Source organism: Coregonus lavaretus, assembly GCF_964263955.1.
Source record: "Coregonus lavaretus genome assembly, chromosome: 10".
In the NCBI taxonomy this organism is placed as follows: domain Eukaryota; kingdom Metazoa; phylum Chordata; class Actinopteri; order Salmoniformes; family Salmonidae; genus Coregonus; species Coregonus lavaretus.
Window position 1 is genome coordinate 49,810,747 of NC_139997.1, and position 25,035 is coordinate 49,835,781.

Genomic DNA, 25,035 nt, shown 5'->3' on the forward strand with positions numbered 1-25,035 from the left:
ACCTTGATGGGCCCCGATCCTCAGTTCAAGTGGGTGGTGATGACCATGGTCCTGACTCAGGTGCTCTGCGACTTCCTGGTTTGTGACCTCAGCAGGAAGTGCCTCGTATTCTGGGCCTACATGTTCAGCGGCTGCATCAACCACTCCATCACGTTCGCCATCTACAATATCTCTCACAATGTGGTCTTCGGCACTAAGGACGCTATGTACAACCGCCTCTTTGGCATCTTTGCCAACCTACCCATTGGTGGGCCCTACTCCATCATCTTCAATAAGTACCACGTGGACCACCACTGCTATCCGGGTGGCCATGGGCATGACGTGGACGTCCTGAACCCATCTGGAGGCTCCCCTATTCAGCTCCTCCGCCCGCACGGTCCTTGGGCTCTTCCTGCAGCCACTATTCTACCCCCTGGTGGTCAACCCCAAGCCCATCGGCAGGCTCGAGCTGTTGAATTTAACAGTGCAGCTAGCCTTCGACACGCTTATAGTGTACTTCTGGAAGCATCGCATCTGGTCTATCTGATAACAGGCTCGCTGTTGTGTATGGGACTGCACCCGATATTGGGGCACTTTATTGCAGAACATTACATGTACCTGAGCAGAATCAAGACGTACTCATCAACTATATCACCTTTAACGTGGGCTACCACATGGAGCACCATGGCTTTCCCAGCATGCCCGGCAGCCGCCTTCCTCAGGTAACTGACTTTTCATGTAGGATAATCTGACTGATTTTGTAGGATGTAGTTGATGTAGGATATGAACTGGCCTGGGCTCAAATACTTAATATCCTTTCAAATAAACTGCAGTTTTGGAACTTTTCTATTGGTTTATTAAGCCAGGCAAGCTCAAACAGGCACATATAAAGTATTTGAAAATGATTCCCCAAGTATTAAAACCAGTCTGGATGTGAATGATGGTGATGTATGATGTGGTTGATATAGAATTTGAACTCATGTAGGATATCACTGGTGATATGTAGCAACAGCTGTTTTCTATCGGCTAATGTGCACGCAATATCACTAGGGCCAGGAGTTTTTCTTGGCCATTCGGGTCAGGACAAACTCCTTGCCACTATGATAGCTGTCTCATATCAGTCACATGGCATGCAACACTAAACCTTGATGGTATTCCAAACTGAAAATTGTGAACGATTCAAGACCCGGATTTGTAAATTGTCTCAGAGTAGGAGTGATCTGGCCCCCACCTGTCTATTTAATCTTATTTATTAGGAACTAAAAGGCTAAACTGATCCCAGATCAGAACTCCTACTCAGAGACGCTTTATTAATACAGGCACAGAAGCTGCAAATTGGTGGGGAGCAGTGGTGTCTGGATTTTCTGTGGTTTTGCTGCTTTTTCTGTGTGAAAAGGGCAATGCTGACAGACCGACATCAAAGGGACAATAGATACTGAAAAAGTGACTACACAGAGGTGTGGCTATACCATTTGTGTACAGCAGTCACTATGGAGGATGCGTGACACCCAAAAGAACAGTAAATAAGAAACCCCCTGACATATCTCTAGGTCCAAATAGAAATTTTGGAAATGAAAAGGTTGTGTCAACTTGTAACAGTATCACTGGGCTATAGAAAATGGTACCGACAGAGAGGGCTGCCTTGCTCTTAGGTAACTTTACAGTATTTTGTTTTTGTATGTATTATTTCTAACGTTATTAGCCCAGAAAATTGTTTGTGTTATTACATACAGCCGGGAAGAACTATTGGATATCAGAGCGGTGGTAACTCACCAGCACTACCAGCATTACGACCAGGAATACGACTTTCCCGAAGCGGATCCTTTGTTCGCACCCCCCAGGGCAATTGAACTGATTCCAGAGGCCGACCCAAAACAACGCCGGAGGAGAGGTACTCGGAGCGGCCTTCTAGTCCAACTTAGGAGGCGTGCACACCACCCACCGCTTCCAAGTATATTACTCGCTACTGTTCAGTCTCTGGATAATAAAGTTGACGAGCTCAGGGCGAGGGTTTCTTTCCAGAGAGACATCAGGGATTGGAACATACTCTGCTTCACGGAAACATGGCTCTCTCGGCATATACTGTCTGAGTCGGTCCAGCCAGTTGGGTTCTCAGTTCATCGCGCAGACAGGAATAAATATCTCTCCGGGAAGCAGAAGGGCGGAGGTGTATGTTTTATGATTAACGACTCATGGTGTAATTGTGATAACATACAGTAACTCAAGTCCTTTTGTTCACCCGACCTAGAATACCTCACAATCAAATGGCGACTGTATTATCTCCCAAGATAATTTTCTACGGTTATAGTCACGGCCGTGTATATCCCCCCTCAAGCCTATACCACGACGGCCCTCAAAGAACTTCACTGGACTCTATGCAAACTGGAAACCACATATCCTGAGGCTGCATTTATTGTACCTGGGGATTTTAAGAAAGCAAATTTGAGGAAAAGTTTGCTGAATTTCTATCAACACATCGACTGTAGTACTCACGCTGCTAAAACACTCGACCACTGCTACTCCAACTTCCGGGATGCATACAAGGCCCTCGCCCGCCCTCCTTTCGGCAAATCTGACCACGACTCCATTTTGCTCCTCCCTTCCTATAGGCAGAAACTCAAACAGGAAGTACCCATGCTAAGGACAATTCAACACTGGTCTGACCAATCGGAATCCACGCTTCAAGATTGTTTTGATCACACGGACTGGGATATGTTCCGGGTAGCTTCAAAGAATAATATCGACATATATACTGACACGGTGACTGAGTTTATCAGGAAGTGTATAGGAGATGTCGTACCCACTGTGACTATTAAAACCTACCCTAACCAGAAACTGTGTATAGATGGCAGCATTCGCGCAAACTGAAAGCGCGAACCACCGCATTTAACCATGGCAAGGTGACTGGGAATATGGCAGAATACAAACACTGTAGTTATTCCCTCCGCAAGGCAATCAAACAGGCAAAACGTCAGTATAGGGACAAAGTGGAGTCGCAATTCAATGGCTCAGACACGAGACGTATGTGGCAGGGTCTACACTACAGACAATCACAGACTACAAAAGGAAAACCAGCCATGTCGCGGATACCGACGTCTTGCTTCCTGACAAGCTAAACACCTTCTTCGATCCACTTTGAAGATAACACAGTGCCACCGACGCGGCCCACTACCAAGGACTGTGGGCTCTCCTTCTCCGTGGCCGATGTGAGTAAACATTTAAGTGTGTTAACCAGATGGCATCCCTAACCGCGTTCTCAGAGCATGCGCAGACCAGCTGGCTGGTGTGTTTACGGACATATTCAATCTCTCCCTATCCCAGTCTGCTGTTCCCACATGCTTCAAGATGGCCACCATTGTCCATGTGCCCAAGAAAGCAAAGGTAACTGAACTAAATGACTATCGCCCCGTAGTACCTTACCTGCAACCCTAGACCCACTTCAATTTGCTTACCGCCCCAATAGATCCACAGACGATGCAATCGCCATCACACTGCACACTGCCCTATCCCATCTGGACAAGAGGAATACCTATGTAAGAATGCTGTTCATTTACTATAGCTCAGCATTCAACACCATATACCCTCCAAGCTCATCATTAAGCTCAAGGCCCTGGCTACGAACCCCGCCCTGTGAAACTGGGTCCTGGACTTCCTGATGGACCGCCCCCAGGTGGTGAAGGTAAGAAACAACACCTCCACTTCGCTGATCCTCAACACTGGGGCCCCACAAGGGTGCGTGCTCAGCCCCCTCCTGTACTCCCTGTTCACCCATGACTGCGTGGCCATGAACACCTCCAACTCAATCATCAAGTTTGCAGTCAACACAACAGTAGTAGGCTTGATTACCAACAATGACGAGACAGCCTACAGGGAGTGTGGTGCTCACTCAACGTCAACAAAACAAAGGAGATGATCGTGGACTTCAGGAAACAGCAGAGGACAAAGGAGGGAACACCCCCATATCCACATCTACGGGAGAGCAGTGGAGAAGCTGGAAAGCTTCATGTTCCTCGGCGTGCACATCACTGACAAACTGAAATGGTCCACCCACACAGACAGTGAAGAAGGCGCAACAGAGCCTCAGTAGGCTGAAGAAATTTGGCTTGGCACCTAAAACCCTCACAAACTTTTACTGATGTACAATTGAGAGCATCCCGCCAGGCTGTATCACCGCAGGGCTCTCCAGAGGGTGGTGTGGTCTGCCCAATGCATCACTGGCGGCAAACTACCAGCCCTCCAGGACACCTACAGCACCCGATGTCACAGCCTGTTCACCCCGCTATCATCCAGAAGGCAAGGTCAGTACAGGTGCATCAAAGCTGGGACCGAGAGACTGAAAAACAGCTTCTATCTCAAGGCCATCAGACTGTTAAATAGCCTTCACTAGCACATTAGAGGCTGCTGCCTATATACATAGATTAGAAATCACTGGCCACTTTAATAAATGGAACACTAGTCAATTTAATAATGTTTACATATCTTGCATTACTCATCTCATATGTACAGCATATACTGTATTCTATACTATTCTACTGTATGTTAGTCTATGCCGCTCTGACATTGCTCATCCATATATATTCTTAATTCCATTGCTTTACTTAGATTTGTGTGTATTGGGTATATGTTGTGAATTTGTTAGATATCACCTGTTAGATATTACTGCACTGTTTGAGCTAGAAACACCCTAAAAAAATGTATGTGACCAATAAAATTAGATTTGTTGATAAAATTTGGTAGCATTTTCCTCAGATTTGCTTTATTAAAGTCCCCAGCTACGATAAATGCGGCCTCGGGATATGCGTGTAGTTCCTTGAGAGCCGTAACAGTGCCGGCTTAAGGGGGAATATACAGGCCGTGACGATGACCGAAGATAATTCTCTAGGGAGGTAATGTGGTCGGCATTTGATAGTGATCTATTCCAAATCAGGAAAACAAAAGGACTTGAGTTCCTGTACGTTGCCACAATCACACCATAAGACGGGTAAAGTATATCTAGTGAGAGACACGATTCCCTGATGTCTCTCTGGAAGGAGATCCTCACCCTGAACATTAGCAAGTAATATACTCGGAAGTGGTGGATGGTATTGCAAGCCTCCTGAGTCAGAGTGCGTCTTGGAGCAGCCCCTGGGATGAGTGGAAATGCTTCTGGGTGTGCGAAAAAAGGATCCAATTCAGGAAAGTCTAATTTCTGGTCGAAATGCTGGTGAGTGACAGCCAATCTAATATCCAAAAGTTATTTTTGGCTGTAGGTAATAATGAAAGAAATGTTCTGAGCAAATAATGTAAGAAATAACACACACACAAAATACTGCAAAGATATTTAGGAGCTAGGAACAGGGTGACCATGTCTGTCGGCGCCATCTTGTCAAGTAGCCAATGTGAGTAAGAACTTTAACAGGTTAACATTCACAAGGCCGCAGTGCCAGGCGGATTATCAGGACGCGTACTCAGAGCATGCGTTGGCCAGCTGGCAAGTGTCTTCACTGACAATTTCAATTTCTCCCTGACCGTCTGTAATACCTACAGTTGAAATCTCGCTTTTCAACCACTCCACAAATTTCTTGTTAACAAACTATAGTTTTGGCAAGTCAGTTAGGACATCTACTTTGTGCATGACACAAGTAATCTTGCCAACAATTGTTTACAGACAGATTATTTAACTTATAATTCACTGTATCACAATTCCAGTGGGTCAGAAATGCACATACACTAAGTTGACTGTGCCTTTAAACAGCTTGGAAAATTCCAGAAAATGATGTGATGGTTTTAGAAGCTTCTGATAGGCTAATTGACATCATTTGAGTCAATTGGAGGTGTACCTGTGGATGTATTTCAAGGCCTACCTTCAAACTCAGAGCCTCTTTGCTTGACATCATGGGAAAATCAAAAGAAATCAGCCAAGACCTCAGAAAATTTATTTGTAGACCTCCACAAGTCTGGTTCATCCTTGGGAGCAATTTCCAAATGCCTGAAGGTACCACATTCAATTGTACAAACAATACTACGCAAGTATAAACACCATTGGGCCACGCAACCGTCATACCGCTCAGGAGGAGACGTGTTCTGTCTCCTAAAGATGAACGTACTTTGGTGCGAAAAGTGCAAATCAATCCCAGAACAACAGCAAATGACCTTGTGAAGATGCTGGAGGAAACAGGTACAAAAGTATCTATATCCACAGTAAAATTAGTCCTATATCGACATAATCTGAAAGGCCGCTCAGCAAGGAAGAAGCCACTGCTCCAAAACCGCCATAAAAAAGCCAGACTACGGTTTGCAACTGCACATGGGGACAAAGATCGTACTTTTTGGAGAAATGTCCTCTGAACTAATGAAACAAAAATAGAACGGTTTGGCCATAATGACCATCGTTATGTTTGGAGGAAAAAGGGGGTGCTTGCAAGCCGAAGAACACCATCCCAACCATGAAGCACGGGGTGGCAGCATCATGCTGTGGGGGTGCTTTGCAACAGGAGAGACTGGTGCACATCACAAAATAGATGGCATCATGAGGAAGGAAAAGTATGTGGCTATATTGAAGCAACATCTCAAGACATCAGTCAGGAAGTTAAAGCTTGGTCACAAATGGGTCTTCCAAATGGACAATGACCCCAAGCATACTTCCAAAGTTGTGGCAAAATGGCTTAAGGACAACAAAGTCAAGGGATTGGAGTGGCCATCACAAAACCCTGACCTCGACCCTATAGAAAATGTGTGGGCAGAACTGAAAAAGTGTGTGCGAGCAAGGAGGCCTAAAAACCTGACTCAGTTACACCAGCTCTGTCAGGAGGAATGGGCCAAAATTCACCCAACTTATTGTGGGAAATTTGTGGAAGGCTACCTGAAACGTTTGACCCAAGTTAAACAATTTAAAGGCAATGCTACCAAATACTATTTGAGTGTGTTAACTTCTGACCCAGTGGGAATGTGATGAAAGAAATAAAAGCAGAAATAAATCATTCTCTCTACTATTATTCTGACATTTCACATTCTTAAAATAAAGTGGTGATCCTAACTGACCTAAGACAGGGAATTTTTACTAGGATTAAATGTCAGAAATTGTGAAAAACTGAGTTTAAATGTATTTGGCTAAGGTGTATGTAAACTTCCGACTTCAACTGTACATGTTTCAAGCCTACCACCATAGTCCCTGTGCCCAAGAATACCAAGGTAACCTGTCTAAATGACTATCGACCCGTAACACTCACATCTATAGGCATGAAATGCTTTGAAAGGCTGGCTCACATCAACACCATCATCCCAGACACCCTGGACCCACTTCATTTTGCATACTGCCCCAACAGTTCCACAGAATCACTGGTCACTTTAATAATGGAACCCTAGTCACTTTAATAATGTTTACATACTGCTTTAATCATTTCATATGTATATACTGTATTCTATTCTACTGTATTTTTGTCAATGCCACTCCGACATTGCTCAACCTAATATTGACATATTTCTTAATTCCATTCTTTTACTTTTAGATTTGTGTGCATTGTTGTGAATTGTTAGATACTACTGCACTGTTGGCGCTAGGAACACAAGCATTTCGCTACACCCGCAATAACATCTGCTAAAATTTGATTTGATTTCATTTGAGATGACGCAATGTCTATTACACCTACAATGCCCTTTCCCACCTGGACAAAAGAAACACCTACGTGAGAATGCTGTTCATTGACTACAGCTCAGACTCCAACACCATCATTAGGTTTGTCGACGACACAACGGTGGTAGGCCTGATCACCGACGACGATGAGACAGCCTGTATGGAGGAGGTCAGAGACCTGACAGTGTGGTGCCAGGACAACAACCTCATCGTCAGGAAGACAAAGGAGCTGATCGTGGACTACAGGAAACGGAGGGCCGAGCACGCCCCCATTCACATTGACGGGGCTGTAGTGGAGCGTGTCGAGAACTTCAAGTTCCTCTGTGTCCGCATCACTAAGGATGTATCATGGTCCAAACACACCAACACGACAATGCCTCTCCCCCCTCAGCAGGCTGAAAAGATTTGGCATGGGCTCCCAGATCCTCAAAAAGTTATAGAGCTGCATCATCGAGAGCATCTTGACTGGCTGCATCACCACTTGGTATGGGAACTGCTTGGCATCCGACCACAAGGCGCTACAGAGGGTAGTGTGTACGGCCTAGTACATCACTGGGGCCGATCTCCCTGCCATCCAGGACCTCTATACCAGGCGGTGTCAGAGGAAGGCCCAAAGAATTGTCAAAAACTCCAGCCATCCAAGCCACAGACTGTTCTCTCTGCTACAGCACGGCAATTGGTACCAGTGCACCAAGTCCGGAACCAACAGGACCCTGAACAGCTTCTACCCCTAAGCCATAAGACTGTTAAACAAGACTGCTAAATAGCTAATCAAATGGCTACCCGGACTACCTGCATTGACCCCTTTTTGCACCAACTCACTAACTTTTTTGCACATACGTTGCTGCTACTATCTATTATTTATCCTGTTGCCTAGTCACTTTACCCCTACCTATATTTACAGTACATAGCTAACTCAATTACCTCGTACCCCTGCACATCGACTCAGTACTGTTAATTTCTACTCCCTATATATAGCCATGTGTCACGCCCTGACTCAGGGGACTTGTCACGCCCTGGCTCTGGGGACACAGCCAGGGTGTGAGTTTCCTTTGTCGATTCTAGTTGTTGTGTTTCTAGGTTGGCCAAAGTGGTTCTCAATCAGAGGCAACTAGTGTCAGCTGTTGCTGGTTGTCTCTGATTGGGAACCATATTTATTCAGTCTGTTTGCCACAGTGGGGTGTGGGATCTTGTTCCGTGTTGGTGTGTTTATTGTAACCAAGGACGTCACGTTATCGTTTTGTTCGTGTATCATTAAATAAGTATGTTCACCTTCCACGCTGCGCCTTGGTCCTCTGTTCCCGACGAGCGTGACAGAAGATCCCACCAGAAGGTCCATAACTGGACCAAGCAGCGTGAAGAGGAGAGAGGTTGGACGTTGGAGCAGTGGAGTAAGAGTCTCGACTGGGCCAAGCCAAGTGAAGAGCAGAGAGGTTGGACTTTGAAGCAGTGGAGTGAGTGTCTGGCTAGAGACATGGAGGCCTGGTCCAAGAGGAGAGCCGGCCAGAAATTTTTTAGGGGGGGGCTCACGACGGGGCAGCAGGAGGCCGCGATAGAGCGGTCCAACGGGTTGGCAGAGGAGGCCGCCAGGTTACGGGGGCCACTGGTATTAAAGGGGAAGGAAAGTGTAGAGGCACGGCGAGAAGTACTGGGGTGTGTTACCAGTCCGATCCGGCCCGTTCCTGATCCCCGCACCAAGCCAGTGGTGCGCGTCGCCAGCCCGGCCCGGCCAGTTCCTGCTCCCCGCACCAAGCCAGTGGTGCGCGTCGCCAGCCCGGCCCGGCCAGTTCCTGCTCCACGCACCAAGCCAGGAGTGCGCGTCGCCAGCCCGGCCCGGCCTGTTCCTGCTCCCCGCACCAAGCCAGTGGTGCGCGTCGCCAGCCCGGCCCGGCCTGTTCCTGCTCCCCGCACCAAGCCAGTGGTGCGCGTCGCCAGCCCGGCCCGGCCTGTTCCCCACACCAAGCCAGTGATGTGCCTCGTCAGTCCGGCACGGCCCGTGCCTGTTCCACCGGTGCCAGGTCCGGCACCGGTCAGCTGGTCCACGCTGGAGCTGGAGCAATCCGCTCCACCAGTGTTCGGTCCAGCTCCGGCCAGTAGGGCCAGACCGGACCAGGGGTACTTTGGGGGGTTAGAGAGGGAGTGGGGATCATGCCCGGAGCCGGATCCGCCGCCAAGGCGGAGTGCCCACCCGGTCCCTCCCCTGTGGTATTTGGTTGGCGCGGTCGGAGTCCGCGCCTTTAGGGGGGGGTACTGTCACGCCCTGGTTCTGGGGACACTTGTATGTTGAGCCAGGGTGTGAGTTTCCTTTGTCGATTCTAGTTGTTGTGTTTCTAGGTTGGCCAAAGTGGTTCTCAATCAGAGGCAACTAGTGTCAGCTGTTGCTGGTTGTCTCTGATTGGGAACCATATTTATTCAGTCTGTTTGCCACAGTGGGGTGTGGGATCTTGTTCCGTGTTGGTGTGTTTATTGTAACCAAGGACGTCACGTTATCGTTTTGTTCGTGTATCATTAAATAAGTATGTTCACCTTCCACGCTGCGCCTTGGTCCTCTGTTCCCGACGATCGTGACAGGACTCTTATATGTTGAGTCAGGGTGTGTATATTCTTTGATATATACATTCTATGTTGTAGTTCTATTATGTGTAGATCTATGTTGGCCGGTGTGGTTCCCAATCAGAGGCAGCTGTAGCTCGTTGTCTCTGATTGGGGACCATACTTAGGCAGCCTATTGGCACTAGTGGGTTGTGGGATCTTGTTCCGTGTAAGGTATGTTGTTTGTGTCTACCTTGGACTTCACGGTTCGTTTAGTTTGTTGTTTTGTCGTTGTGTTTATTCGTTATAATAAACATGTATGCATATCACGCTGCGCCTTGGTCCGACCTGTCCTTAAACGAGCGTGACACCATGTTATTTTCTACTCCCTATATATAGCCATGTTATTTTCTACTCCCTATATATAGCCATGTTATTTTCTACTCCCTGCATATAGCCATGTTATTTTCTACTCCCTATATATAGCCATGTTATTTTCTACTCCCTGTATATAGCCATGTTATTTTCTACTCCCTGTATATAGCCATGTTATTTTCTACTCCCTGTATATAGCCATGTTATTTTCTACTCCCTGTATATAGCCATGTTATTTTCTACTCCCTGTATATAGCCACTTTTTTGGTTACTTCATGATTCCATATGTGTATTTCATAGTATTGATGTCTTCACTATTATTCTACAATGTAAAAAATAAAGAAAAACCCTGGAATGAGTAGGTGTGTCCAAACTTTTGACTAGTACTGTATCTATTTTAACTTTGCATTGTTGGAAAATAACCCGTAAGTAAGCATTTCACTGTTAGTCAACAGTGGCTTGCGAAAGTATTCACCCCCCTTGGACATTTTCCTATTTTGTTGCCTAACAACCTGGAATTAAAATTAATTTTTTGGGGGGTTGTATCATTAGATTTACACAACATGCCTACCACTTTGAAGATGCAAAATATATTTTTTTGTGAAACAAACAAGAAATAAGACAAAAAAACAGAACTTCTCTTTGGGTATGTCTCTATAAGCTTGGCACATCTAGCCACTGGGATTTTTGCCCATTCTTCAAGGCAAAACTACTCCAGCTCCTTCAAGTTGGATGGGTTCCGCTGGTGTACAGCAATCTTTAAGTCATACCACAGATTCTTAATTGGATTGAAGTCTGGGCTTTGACTAGGCCATTCCAAGACATTTAAATGTTTCCCCTTAAACCGCTCGAGTGTTGCTTTAGCAGTATGCTTAGGGTCATTGTCCTGCTGGAAGGTGAACCTCCGTCCCAGTCTCAAATCTCTGGAAGATTGAAACAGGTTTCCCTCAAGAATTTCCCTGTATTTAGCGCCATCCATCATTACTTCAATTCTGACCAGTTTCCCTGCCGATGAAAAACATTGTGTTCTCTGGGTGATGAGAGGTGTTGGGTTTGCGCCAGATATAGCGTTTTCCTTGATGGCCAGAGTACCTTCTTCCATATGTTTGGGGAGTCTCCCACATGACTTTTGGGGAACACCAAACGTGTTTGCTTATTTGTTTCTTTAAGCAATGGCTTTTTTCTGGCCACTCTTCTGTAAAGCCCAGCTCTGTGGAGTGTACGGCTTAAAGTGGTCCTATGGACAGATACTCCAATCTCCGCTGTGGAGCTTTGCAGCTCCTTCAGGGTTATCTTTGGTCTCTTTGTTGCCTCTCTGATTAATGTCCTCCTTGCCTGGTCCGTGAGTTTTGGTGGGCGGCCCTCTCTTGGCAGGTTTGTTGTGGTGCCATATTCTTTCCATTCTTTTATAATTTACATTTTAGTTATTTAGCAGACGCTCTTATCCAGAGCGACTTACAGTTAGTGAGTATAATAATAATAATGGATTTAATGGTGCTCCGTGGGATGTTCAAAGTTGTGGATATTTTTTTATAACCCAACCCTGATCTGTACTTCTCCACAACTTTGTCCCTGAACTGTTTGGTGAGCTCCTTGGTCTTCATGGTGCCAGTTGCTTGGTTGTGCCCCTGCTTAGTGGTGTTGGAGACTCTGGGGGCTTTCAGAACAGGTGTATATATACTGAGATCATGTGACAAATCATGTGACACTTAGATTGCACACAGGTGGACTTCATTTAACTAATTATGTGACTTCTGAAGGTAATTGGTTGCACCAGATCTTATTTAGGGGCTTCATAGCAAATGGGGTGAATACATATGCACGCACCACTTTTCCGTTATTTATTTTTTGGAATTTTTTGAAACAAGTTATTTTTTTCATTTCACTAATTTGTGTATGTCTATTACATGAAAAACGCAAGGGGGTTCAATACTTTTGCAAGGCACTGTACACCTGTTGTCTACAAACCATGTGACAAATACAATTTGATTTGACAGGGTATAAGGAGGAATAAAGGGTGTATGGTTGCTCCAACCAACAGTGTTGTGACTCTTGCCTTGTCATAAAACCAGCTCACCCAGTAAGCATCAAAGGGGCAGTTCAGCCAAATTACAAAATGTGATATTTGTGTCCTTACGTTGAAAGCAGTCTATGGGGGGGAGAGACTGCAATCCCTGCTTAAGACTTGTTTACCTAGCCACTGCCAGCAACCACTAATACTGTAAAAAATATATATACAGTGCTATGAAAAAGTATTTGCCCCCTTTCTAATTTTTCTACTTTTGCATATTTGTGATACTGAATGTTATCAGATCTTCAACCAAAACCTAATATTAGATAAAGGGAACATAAGTGAACAAATAACACAACAATTACATATTTATTTCAATTCCCCTGTGTGAAAAAGTAATTGCCCCCTTACACTCAGTAACTGGTTGTGCCACTTTTAGCTGCAATGACTCCAACCAAATGCTTCCTGTAGTTGTTGATCAGTCTCTCACGTCGCTGTGGAGGAATTTTGGCCCACTCTTCCATACAGAACTGCTTTAACTCAGTGACGTGTGGGTTTTCAAGCATGAACTGCTTGTTTCAAGTCCTGCCACAACATCTCAATTGGGATTAGGTCTGGACTTTGACTAGGCCATTCCAAAACTTCAAATTTGTTGCTTTTTAGCAATTTTCATGTAGACTTGATTGTGTGTTTTGGATCATTGTCTTGGACGACATGGTTCCAGTAATGTCTGGCGAAAACCAAACTCTGCATTCCACAGTAAGAACATCATACCAAAGGTCAAGCATGGTGGTGGTGGTGTGATGGTTTGGGGATGCTTTGCTGCCTCAGGACCTGGACGACTTGCCTTAATAGAAGGAACCATGAATTCTGCTCTGTATCAGAGAATTCTACAGGAGAATGTCAGACCATCCGTCTGTGAGCTGAAGCGCAGCTCAGAGTTGGGGAACAATGTCAGAGCAAAAAAAGTTTCCTTCCAGGACAACCTTGTACGTGGCTTGATTCATGCATCCTTCACAAAGACACATCTGCCCGATTCCAGCCTTGCTGAAGCACCCCAGATCATCACCGATCCTCCACCAAATTTCACAGTGGGTGCGAGACACTGTGGCTTGTAGGCCTCTCCAGGTCTCCGTCTAACCATTAGACGACCAGGTTTTGGGCAAAGCTGAAAATTGGACTCATCAGAGAAGATTACCTTACTCCAGTCCTCTACGGTCCAATCCTTATGGTCTTTTGCAAACCTCAGCCTGGCTCTTCTTTGCTTCTCATTGATGAAGGGCTTTTTTCTAGCTTTGCACGACTTCAGCCCTGCCCCTAGGAGCCTGTTTCGAACCGTCCTCGCTGTGCACTTCACCCCAGCTGCCGTTTGCCATTCTTTTTGTAGGTCACCTGATGTCATCCTATGATTGTTGAGTGACATTTGAATGAGTTGGCGGTCATCCTGGTCAGTAGAGAGTCGTTTTCGCCCTCTGCCGGTCTGTGGCTTTGTTGTCCCCAATGTCTGCTGCTTGACCTTGTTCTTATGAAACACCGTATTTGAAATTTTAAGTATGGAAGCAACCTGACGCTCACTGTATCCCTCTGCCAGTAAAGCCAGAATTGAACCCTTCTTTTCCTCACTCAAAACTTTCCTTTTCAACTCTTTTGGCATGTTCAATAGTTATGTTTTGATTCATATTACTTTTGAGGTACTATTAGCAGTGGCGGCTCCTGAAAAAATTCTCAGGAGGGGCAATTTTTCTGATGATTTAGGTGACCTACACACATTTTAAAAAAGATATGTCCAGCAACAACATGAAGACAGGGGCAGCATATAAGTCAATACCAGAAGCATTTATTGACTGATCTGGGGAGATGGATTCCAGTTTCTGTGACAGATTATAAATAATCTCTGATGCCTTTGTTATATTAGCTTTTGGTTGAATGTACTGTCGTAGTAAATATATAATGTTATAGCTTGGTCTGACTAAAATCTTGTGCATGACCCATTTTGTGTTGGGCCTTTGTATTCAATACAATGAACAAGAGTCCTATCTTGTCAGCAGGTGGCTAAGGATAACACCCACGCCATAGGTCTCTCAGTTCTTCCAACTCACAAGTTCTTGCCCTGAGGACACACACACACACACCCACACACACACACACATCATCACTGATAAACACACACACACACACACACACACATCATCACTGATAAACACACACACACACACACACACATCATCACTGATAACAAACACACACACACACACACACACACACACACACACACTGATAACAAACACACACACACACACACAAATCCTCTTCTCTTAGGCTGAACATCTGAAGACAGAGAACCCGACTCAGAGCCAATGCAACAGTGACACTAGCCTGGAGGTGACCTCGCCCAACTCATCAGGACCAATCAGAAGATCAGAACTACTAGATTCAACCTACTTCATTTTATTGTATAAAATGTCAGCACACAATGTTTAGGGGCTCTTCTGATAAACTCCCTACGAGTTTGACGAACGGGTCCGTGCACGCGATTCCAGATATCTTTACCTCTGAATAAACTGCCTTATATTATACAATTATCCACCTTGTCCAAAAGTCTCTACTTGGTCTCCGTTCTCCAGTAAACTTGTTTTATCAACAATAGTAAGGTTCAATGACACAGAAAGCAGTTCAATGTCGGGGTACAGAGTCGCTCTCTTACCAGGATCGCGGTCCGCTCTGACCAGGGTGAAGCCGGCCGGCTCCACCTCTCTGTCCGGGACTCTGTCATCCAGCCAAGTCTCCCAGCTGTATTGGGATTCCGCTGCCAGCAGCGTTTTCATTATTTAGTCCGTTCGTAGCGGGTATGTACACGATCAACAAGATCAGTCCAAAACCGAAGATCAGTCCAAAGCAGAATGTTTGCAGAATGTTTGTAAACTAAGTCTACAAATTAAAAACATAAAATAACGCCACACTGCAGGTCGCAACATAGACGCTGCTAGCCGCCATTGTCTTAGTTACGTTCAACGTTACGTCACGTATGACGAAAGCGCGTAAGTGCATGCCCACAGACACCCATAGAGAATGTATTGAAAGCTTTGAAATGTGAAAAAAATAGATTTTACATGACAGGCTATGAGAGACTTCTGGGCGATTTTCAACCTGACTGAAATCGCCCAAAAAACGGGCGGGGCCATTTGAAGCACGACTTTAGCCTGATTTGACATTTAGTGGCTGGCAGATCAGACGTGAACACTGATAACTGCTGTTGCTGTGATATAATTGATTAGAAAAAAAATCCCTTCCTTTTCCCGTTTGGCAGTGCGTCGCCCATATCGCCCTATTGAACAAGCCGTCCCTGACTATTAGCACTGTTTTTGCCATCAAGCTGGTCCTATTGCAAGAGGATAGTGATGACCACAGCAGTGGTTTTTATACTTTTCCTCGTTAAATAAGATTTGGTTCATGTGATCACCTAATCAGTACCTAATTCAGTAGAATGAGGTGTGCCTGTGTTGGAATTCAACAGACACTGGAATGGAATGGCTGTCATACATGTAGAGATGCTGATTTAAGAAAAATGTGCAGTGGTCTCCTAATTTTTTCCACAGCTGTACAGTGGGGAGAACAAGTATTTGATACACTGCCGATTTTGCAGGTTTTCCTACTTACAAAGCATGTAGAGGTCTGTAATTTTTTATCATAGGTACACTTCAACTGTGAGAGACGGAATCTAAAACAAAAATCCAAAAAATCACATTGTATGATTTTTAAGTAATTAATTTGCATTTTATTGCATGACATAAGTATTTGATCACCTACCAAACAGTAAGAATTCCGTCTCTCACAGACCTGTTAGTTTTTCTTTAAAAAGCCCTCCTGTTCTCCACTCATTACCTGTATTAACTGCACACACTCAATCAAACAGACTCCAACCTCTCCACAATGGCCAAGACCAGAGAGCTGTGTAAGGACATCAGGGATAAAATTGTAGACCTGCAAAAGGCTAGGATGGGCTACAGGACAATAGGCAAGCAGCTTGGTGAGAAGGCAACAACTGTTGGCGCAATTATTAGAAAATGGAAGAAGTTCAAGATGACGGTCAATCACCCTTGGTCTGGGGCTCCATGCAAGATCTCACCTCGTGGGGCATCAATGATCATGAGGAAGGTGAGGGATCAGCCCAGAACTACACGGCAGGACCTGGTCAATGACCTGAAGAGAGCTTGGACCCCAGTCTCAAAGAAAACCATTAGTAACACACTACGCCGTCATTGATTAAAATCCTGCAGCGCACGCAAGGTCCCCCTGCTCAAGCCAGCGCATGTCCAGGCCCGTCTGAAGTTTGCCAATGACCATCTGGATGATCCAGAGGAGGAATGGGAGAAGGTCATGTGGTCTGATGAGACAAAAATAGAGCTTTTTGGTCTAAACTCTACTCGCCGTGTTTGGAGGAAGAAGAAGGATGAGTACAACCCCAAGAACACCATCCCAACCGTGAAGCATGGAGGTGGAAACATCATTCTTTGGGGATGCTTTTCTGCAAAGGGGACAGGACGACTGCACCGTATTGAGGGGAGGATGGATGGGGCCATGTATCGCGAGATCTTGGCCAACAACCTCCTTCCCTCAGTAAGAGCATTGAAGATGGGTCGTGGCTGGGTCTTCCTGCATGACAACGATCCGAAACACACAGCCAGGGCAACTAAGGAGTGGCTCCGTAAGAAGCATCTCAAGGTCCTGGAGTGGCCTAGCCAGTCTCCAGACCTGAACCCAATAGAAAATCTTTGGAGGGTGCTGAATTGCTCAGCGACAGCCACGAAACCTGAAGGATCTGGAGAAGGTCTGTATGGAGGAGTGGGCCAAAATCCCTGCTGCAGTGTGTGCAAACCTGGTCAAGACCTACAGGAAACGTATGATCTCTGTAATTGCAAACAAAGGTTTCTGTACCAAATATTAAGTTCTGCTTTTCTGATGTATCAAATACTTATGTCATGCAATAAAATGCAAATTAATTACTTAAAAATCATACAATGTGATTTTCTGGATTTTTTTAGATTCCGTCTCTCACAGTTGAAGTGTACCTATGATAAAAATTACAGACCTCTACATGCTTTGTAAGTAGGAAAACCTGCAAAATCGGCAGTGTATCAAATACTTGTTCTCCCCACTGTATATATATATATATATATATACAGTGAGGGACAAAAGTATTTGATCCACTGCTGATTTTGTATGTTTGCCCACTGACAAAGAAAATGATCAGTCTATAATTTTAATGGTAGGTTTATTTGAACAGTGAGAGACAGAATAACAACAAAAAAATCCAGAAAAACGCATGTCAAAAATGTTATAAATTGATTTGCATTTTAATGAGGGAAATAAGTATTTGACCCCTCTGCAAAACATGACTTAGTACTTGGTGGCAAAACCCTTGTTGGCAATCACAGAGGTAAGACGTTTCTTGTAGTTGGCAACCAGGTTTGCACACATCTCAGGAGGAATTTTGTCCCACTCCTCTTCGCAGATCTTCTCCAAGTCATTAAGGTTTCGAGGCTGACGTTTGGCAACTCGAACTTTCAGCTCCCTCCACAGATTTTCTATGTGATTAAGGTATGGAGACTGGCTAGGCCACTTCAGGACCCTAATGTGCTTCTTCTTGAGCCACTCCTTTGTTGCCTTGGCCGTGTGTTTTCGGTCATTGTCATGCTGGAATACCCATCCACGACCCATTTTCAATGCCCTGGCTGAGGGAAGGAGGTTCTCACCCAAGATTTGACGGTACATGGCCCTGTCCATCGTCCCTTTGATGCGGTGAAGTTGTCCTGTCCCCTTAGTAGATAAACACCCCTAAAGCATAATGTTTACACCTCCATGTTTGACGGTGGGGAAGGTGTTCTTGGGGTCATAGGCAGCATTCCTCCTCCTCCAAACACAGCGAGTTGAGTTGATGCCAAAGAGCTCAATTTTGGTCTCATCTGACCACAACACTTTCACCCAGTACTCCTCTGAATCATTCAGATGTTCATTGGCAAACTTCAGATGGGCATGTACAGTGGGGGAAAAAAGTATTTAGTCAGCCACCAATTGTGCAAGTTCTCCCACTTAAAAAGATGAGATAGGCCTGTAATTTTCATCATAGGTACACGTCAACTATGACAGACAAATTGAGATTTTGTTTCTCCAGAAAATCACATTGTAGGATTTTTTATGAATTTATTTGCAAATTATGGTGGAAAATAAGTATTTGGTCACCTACAAACAAGCAAGATTTCTGGCTCTCACAGACCTGTAACTTCTTCTTTAAGAGGCTCCTCTGTCCTCCACTCGTTACCTGTATTAATGGCACCTGTTTGAACTTGTTATCAGTATAAAAGACACCTGTCCACAACCTCAAACAGTCACACTCCAAACTCCACTATGGCCAAGACCAAAGAGCTGTCAAAGGACACCAGAAACAAAATTGAAGACCTGCACCAGGCTGGGAAGACTGAATCTGCAATAGGTAAGCAGCTTGGTTTGAAGAAATCAACTGTGGGAGCAATTATTAGGAAATTGAAGACATAATTGATAATATCCCTCGATTTGGGGCTCCACGCAAGATCTCACCCCGTGGGGTCAAAATTATCACAAGAACGGTGAGCAAAAATCCCAGAACCACACAGGGGGACCTAGTGAATGACCTGTAGAGAGCTGGGACCTCAGCTGGTAGAGCACGGCGCTTGTAACGCCAAGGTAGTGGGTTCGATCCCCGGGACCACCCATACACAAAAATGTATGCACGCACGACTGTAAGTTGCTTTGGATAAAAGTGTCTGCTAAATGGCATATTATTATTATTATTATTATAAAGTAACAAAGCCTACCATCAGTAACACACTACGCCGCCAGGGACTCAAATCCTGCAGTGCCAGACGTGTCCCCCTGCTTAAGCAAGTACAAGTCCAGGCCCGTCTGAAGTTTGCTAGAGTGCATTTGGATGATCCAGAAGAGGATTGGGAGAATGTCATATGGTCAGATGAAACCGAAATAGAACTTTTTGGTAAAAACTCAACTCGTCGTGTTTGGAGGACAAAGAATGCTGAGTTGCATCCAAAGAACACCATACATACTGTGAAGCATGGGGGTGGAAACATCATGCTTTGTGGCTGTTTTTCTGCAAAGGGACCAGGACGACTGATCTGTGTAAAGGAAAGAATGAATGGGGCCATGTATCGTGAGATTTTGAGTGAAAACCTCCTTCCATCAGCAAGGGCATTGAAGATGAAACGTGGCTGGGTCTTTCAGCATGACAATGATCCCAAACACACCGCCCGGGCAACGAAGGAGTGGCTTCGTAAGAAGCATTTCAAGGTCCTGGAGTGGCCTAGCCAGTCTCCAGATCTCAACCCCATAGAAAATCTTTGGAGGGAGTTGAAAGTCTGTGTTGCCCAGCGACAGCCCCAAAACATCACTGCTCTAGAGGAGATCTGCATGGAGGAATGGGCCAAAATACCAGCAACAGTGTGTGAAAACCTTGTGAAGACTTACAGAAAATGTTTGACCTGTGTCATTGCCAACAAAGGGTATATAACAAAGTATTGAGAAACTTTTGTTATTGACCAAATACTTATTTTCCACCATAATTTGCAAATAAATTCATTAAAAATCCTACAATGTGATTTTCTGGATTTTTTTTCCTCATTTTGTCTGTCATAGTTGACGTTTACCTATGATGAAAATTACAGGCCTCTCTCATCTTTTTAAGTGGGAGAACTTGCACAATTGGTGGCTGACTAAATACTTTTTTTTCCCACTGTATATGTGCTTTCTTGAGCAGGGGGACCTTGCGGGCACTGCAGGATTTCAGTCCTTCACCGCGTAGTGTGTTACCAATTGTTTTCTTGATGACTATGGTCCCAGCTGCCTTGAGATCATTGACAAGATCCTCCCGTGTAGTTCTGGGCTGATTCCTCACTGTTCTCATGATCATTGCAACTCCACGAGGTGAGATCTTGCATGGAGCCCCAGGCCAAGGGAGATTGACAGTTTTTTTGTGTTTCTTCCATTTGCGAATAATCGCACCAACTGTTGTCACCTTCTCACCAAGCTGCTTGGCGATGGTCTTGTAGCCCATTCCAGCCTTGTGTAGGTCTACAATCTTGTCCCTGACATCCTTGGAGAGCTCTTTGGTCTTGGCCATGGTGGAGAGTTTGGAATCTGATTGATTGATTGCTTCTGTGGACAGGTGTATTTTATACAGGTAACAAGCTGAGATTAGGAGCACTCCCTTTAAGAGTGTGCTCCTAATCTCAGCTCGTTACCTGTATAAAAGACACCTGGGAGCCAGAAATCTTTCTGATTAAGAGGGGGTCAAATACTTATTTCCCTCATTAAAATGCAAATCAATTTATAACATTTTTGACATGCATTTTTCTGGATTTTTTGGATTGGATTGTTGTTATTCTGTCTCTCACTGTTCAAATAAACCTACCATTAAAGTTATAGACTGATCATTTCTTTGTCAATGGGCAAACGTACAAAATCAGCAGGGGATCAAATACTTTTTTCCCTCACTGTATATATATATATATATATATATATATATATATATATATATATATATATTTAGTTAGTTAGGGGATTGTATCTCTTCAAGCACAATAAAATGTTACAAAACCATAGTGGTTACAGAACAAGACCAATCCAATGATCCCTCACTGCTAGCCTCTAGATATGAGTTTCAGTCCCTGATTAGAGGGGAGCAATTTTTAAAAATGCAGTGGGAATGGCTTCGAGGTCCAGAGTTGAGTTTGAGGGATTTAGAGTAATGCTGCAGGAATCCCTTGTTTTAGGCTTGTTCAACTCCACCGTATTGCCCATTCTTGTTAGGAGTGTTTTTTGGTTACAGGCATGTCTCTCATGCTTATAGCAAACAGACAGAAAACATATGAACACCGTAGTGTGTAATGTGTTTGTATATGGATATATACTTTAATTTTTTTGTGTGATTTTTTTGCACCAAAGAAAACAAGTGATAGACAACAATACTGATAAAAACAGTGTGCATGTGTGGTTGGAAATACAATGTACTTATGTTTTATGTTGGACCCCAGATGAGCTTGACTTTAGTTACTATGGATGCTGCGATATTAAACATTCTATTTGACAAGTTTTATGTTTCAGACACTCCTCACCTTTCCTCAAACTCTACTGGTATCTAGAACTGTACCTGTCTCTTCCACTGGTCAAGCAACTAATCAGTTAAGTTGTATACTAGTGATTTATACAGATAGCCTTACAAAACATGTACCCCACCCTCTAAAAGCAGGCAACTAGATTTAGCCATGGACCAATTTGTTGTCGGAGTGGATGGTTGGGTGTCCATAACATAATTATAATAATTTGCACACTGCAAACTGACCACAACTAAGCCCAAAAAGAGGTTGTATTTGAAAATAACAATCAGTTCATACCTTGATTACATTGATAAATTTTTGTGGGAATACTTGGGAACCGATTTTTCTAAATTACACTCATTTTTAGCTGAATTCCCAGTGATTTTCTTTTTATAAAACAACTTTGGTTTTGGCCTGCGGTCCGCCTGTTGCCGACCCCTCCTCTAAAGAGTAATCTTAGGTAATCCCTTTTACGTGAGGTCATGAAATAGTGGTCCTCTGTAGCTCAGCTGGTAGAGCACGGCGCTTGTAACGCCTAGGTAGTGGGTTCGATCCCCGGGACCACCCATACACAAAAATGTATGCACGCATGACTGTAAGTCGCTTTGGATAAAAGCGTCTGCTAAATGGCATATTATTATTATTATTATTATTAAATAAAGATAAAAACCTTCTTAAGTGACCGGCTGAAGCTATAGATCAGGGCCTGTATTCATAAAGCATCACAGAGTAGGAGTGCTGATCTCGGATCAGGTCCCCCCTGTCCATGTAATTTTATTCATTATAATTTAAATGGCTAAACTGATAAGTTCTCTTACTGAGATGCTTTGTGAATACAGACCTCGCTGTATATTGTATACTGTGTCTTTATCCTACTAATGGATCCATCAATTATCATCCTCTGTGTGAGTCCTCACTGCTATGCTATTCACTCTCACCCGTTCACATTTAATTAATATTCACTCTCTCTTTTTCTCTCTCTCCTTCCATCCCTCTTTTGTCCAGGTGAAAAAGATGGCTCCAGAGTTCTATGATAATTTACTCCAGCATGACTCATGGTACTCTGGGACCTTAATTGGGGAGGATGGGCTCGTGGTAATGGCTGAAGCGGAATTAGTAGAATGGTATCAAATACATCAAACACATGGTTTCCAGGTGTCTGATGCCATTCCATTCGCGCCGTTCCAGCCATTGTTATGAGCCGTCCTCCCCTCCTCCTGTGTTTTGAATGTAATGTTACCTTAGATGTACCATAAACCAGCTCTCCAGATTTATTTTATAAACTGCGTACAATAAAAGGTACTAGATGACTGTATGATTTATTTAAAAAATAATTATGACAAATATTTTGTCTTTGATAATAAATCTAAAATGTTTTGTTGTGACAGTGTTAGATTGTTTTTTTCTCCAAAGCCCCCAGAAAAGGTATCTATTCCTTTCCTGGGTCATGTTCATTATGCACCAAACGGAAAAAACTGACTGAAATAGGGAGGAACTTCCTGAACTTGTCCAATAAGGGTTTTCTGTTGCAAAACGGTTTTAGAATGTTTCCCTTGTGTGCCCTAATGAACATGACCCATTTATCAAATCCCTTTTTGGATTAATAACTCACTCACTGAAGACTTCTCATTCTTATAGACTCACAATATTGAACTAACTTCTTACAGTAGTAGTAATTCCTATGGATTGTTGGATCGTTCTTATAGAGTACAGATGTTACAAGTAGATGGCAGCAGTTTTAATTCTACATTTTCCCTGATCCTGAGTTACAATAAGTAAATATGTGCCTAAGCTACAATCCAATGTATCTGGTTGTGCCTCAAAGAAATATAGTTGTTGACATACAAAGATAAGCAAATAGTCAACATTTTGAAAGTTTCACCTCACTGAACACTGAGCCCAGGTAACGTTACAGAACATTCAAATAGAAATGTAATGTATAAACCTGACGTGATTCACGATTCTACCTGACAATCATATCTGTTCTACACTGTTCTGTAACGTTGCACCCTTCTGAACAGAGCCCAGGTAACATATTATAGCACACGTCATCCCATCGGAATTATAATTATACTGAACAAAAATATAAACGCAAAATGGAACAATTTCACAGATTTTCCTGAGTTACAATTCATATGAGGAAATCAGTCAATTGAAATAAAATCTTTAGGCTGTAATATATGGATTTCACATGACTGGGAATACAGATATGCATCTGTTGGTCACCGATACCTTTAAAAAAAAATGGGCCTCATAATGGGCCTCAGGATCTTGCCACGGTATTTCTGTGCATTCAAATTGCCATCGATAAAATGCAATTGTGTTCGTTATCTGTAGCTTATGCCTGCCCATATCATAACCCCACTGCCACCATGGGGCACTCTGTTCACAACGTTAACATCAGCAATCCGCTCGCCCACACAACGTGTGGTCTGTGGTTGTGAGGCTGGTTGGATCATGCTGTTTAATCAGCTTCTTGATATGCCACACCTGTCAGGTGGAATGATTATCTTGGCAAATGAGAAATGCTCACTAACATGGATGTAAACAAATTTGTGCACAAAATTTGAGAGATATAAGCTTTTTGTGGGTATGGAAAATTTCTGGGATCTTTTATTTCAGCTCATGAAACAAGGGACCAAAACTTTACATGTTGCGTTTATATTTTTGTTCAGTGTAGAAGTCCTTTATTATCCTAAGCTTGGGAAATTCTTATGGCATTTTAAGCTTCACAACATCTCTTAAAACACAAAATATCATCATGAAACGTCAAACATGCAGTATAAATAAACATCATGCAAATAAATATGAAGCAAGTCAATATAACATGGGGGGATTGTAGCTATGTACAGGTGGGAGGATGGAGGGCAAGGACAGGAGGAAAAAGCCTATGTGCCAGGGATATAGTTCATTTTAAAGCATACATTGATAAAGCATCACTCCACAAAAACATACCTTTAACTCTTTCCACTCACAGCCTCTTTCCTCCCGTGTACGGGTTGAGCATGTCAGATTTTGTCATTGATGAGCCTAAATTGGAACGCAGGTGAACTCATACAAGTACCTGGGGGTCCACATTGACAGTGGGCTGTGCTGGCGCACCCCATGTGGAGAGTGTGTGCTCAGGCATTCCAACAGCACTTACACTTCCTGCGTCGACTCAGGGTCACTATTGAGTCAATCCTACGCTACGGCGTGTTACATGGTTTGGTAACCTGACAGTGCAGCTCAAAGCCCAAATCTTGAGACTGACCAAGACAGCAGGGAAGATTATAGGCATGACACTTCCCTTCTCTCTCCAGGACATTTTTGAGGAGACCATCATCATACAGGCCAGAAAGGTCATATCGGACCCCACACATGCATTGAACACAGAGTTCTAG

General features: G+C 44.0%; 1 pseudogene across 1 annotated transcript; it reads left to right on the forward strand.

Annotated features, from left to right (window-relative positions):
• Positions 1–25,035, forward strand: LOC311136374 (sphingolipid delta(4)-desaturase/C4-monooxygenase DES2-like; annotated as a pseudogene). The gene is made up of 3 exons: positions 1–701; positions 22,658–22,747; positions 24,955–25,035. The product of its transcript is annotated as a sphingolipid delta(4)-desaturase/C4-monooxygenase DES2-like (transcript).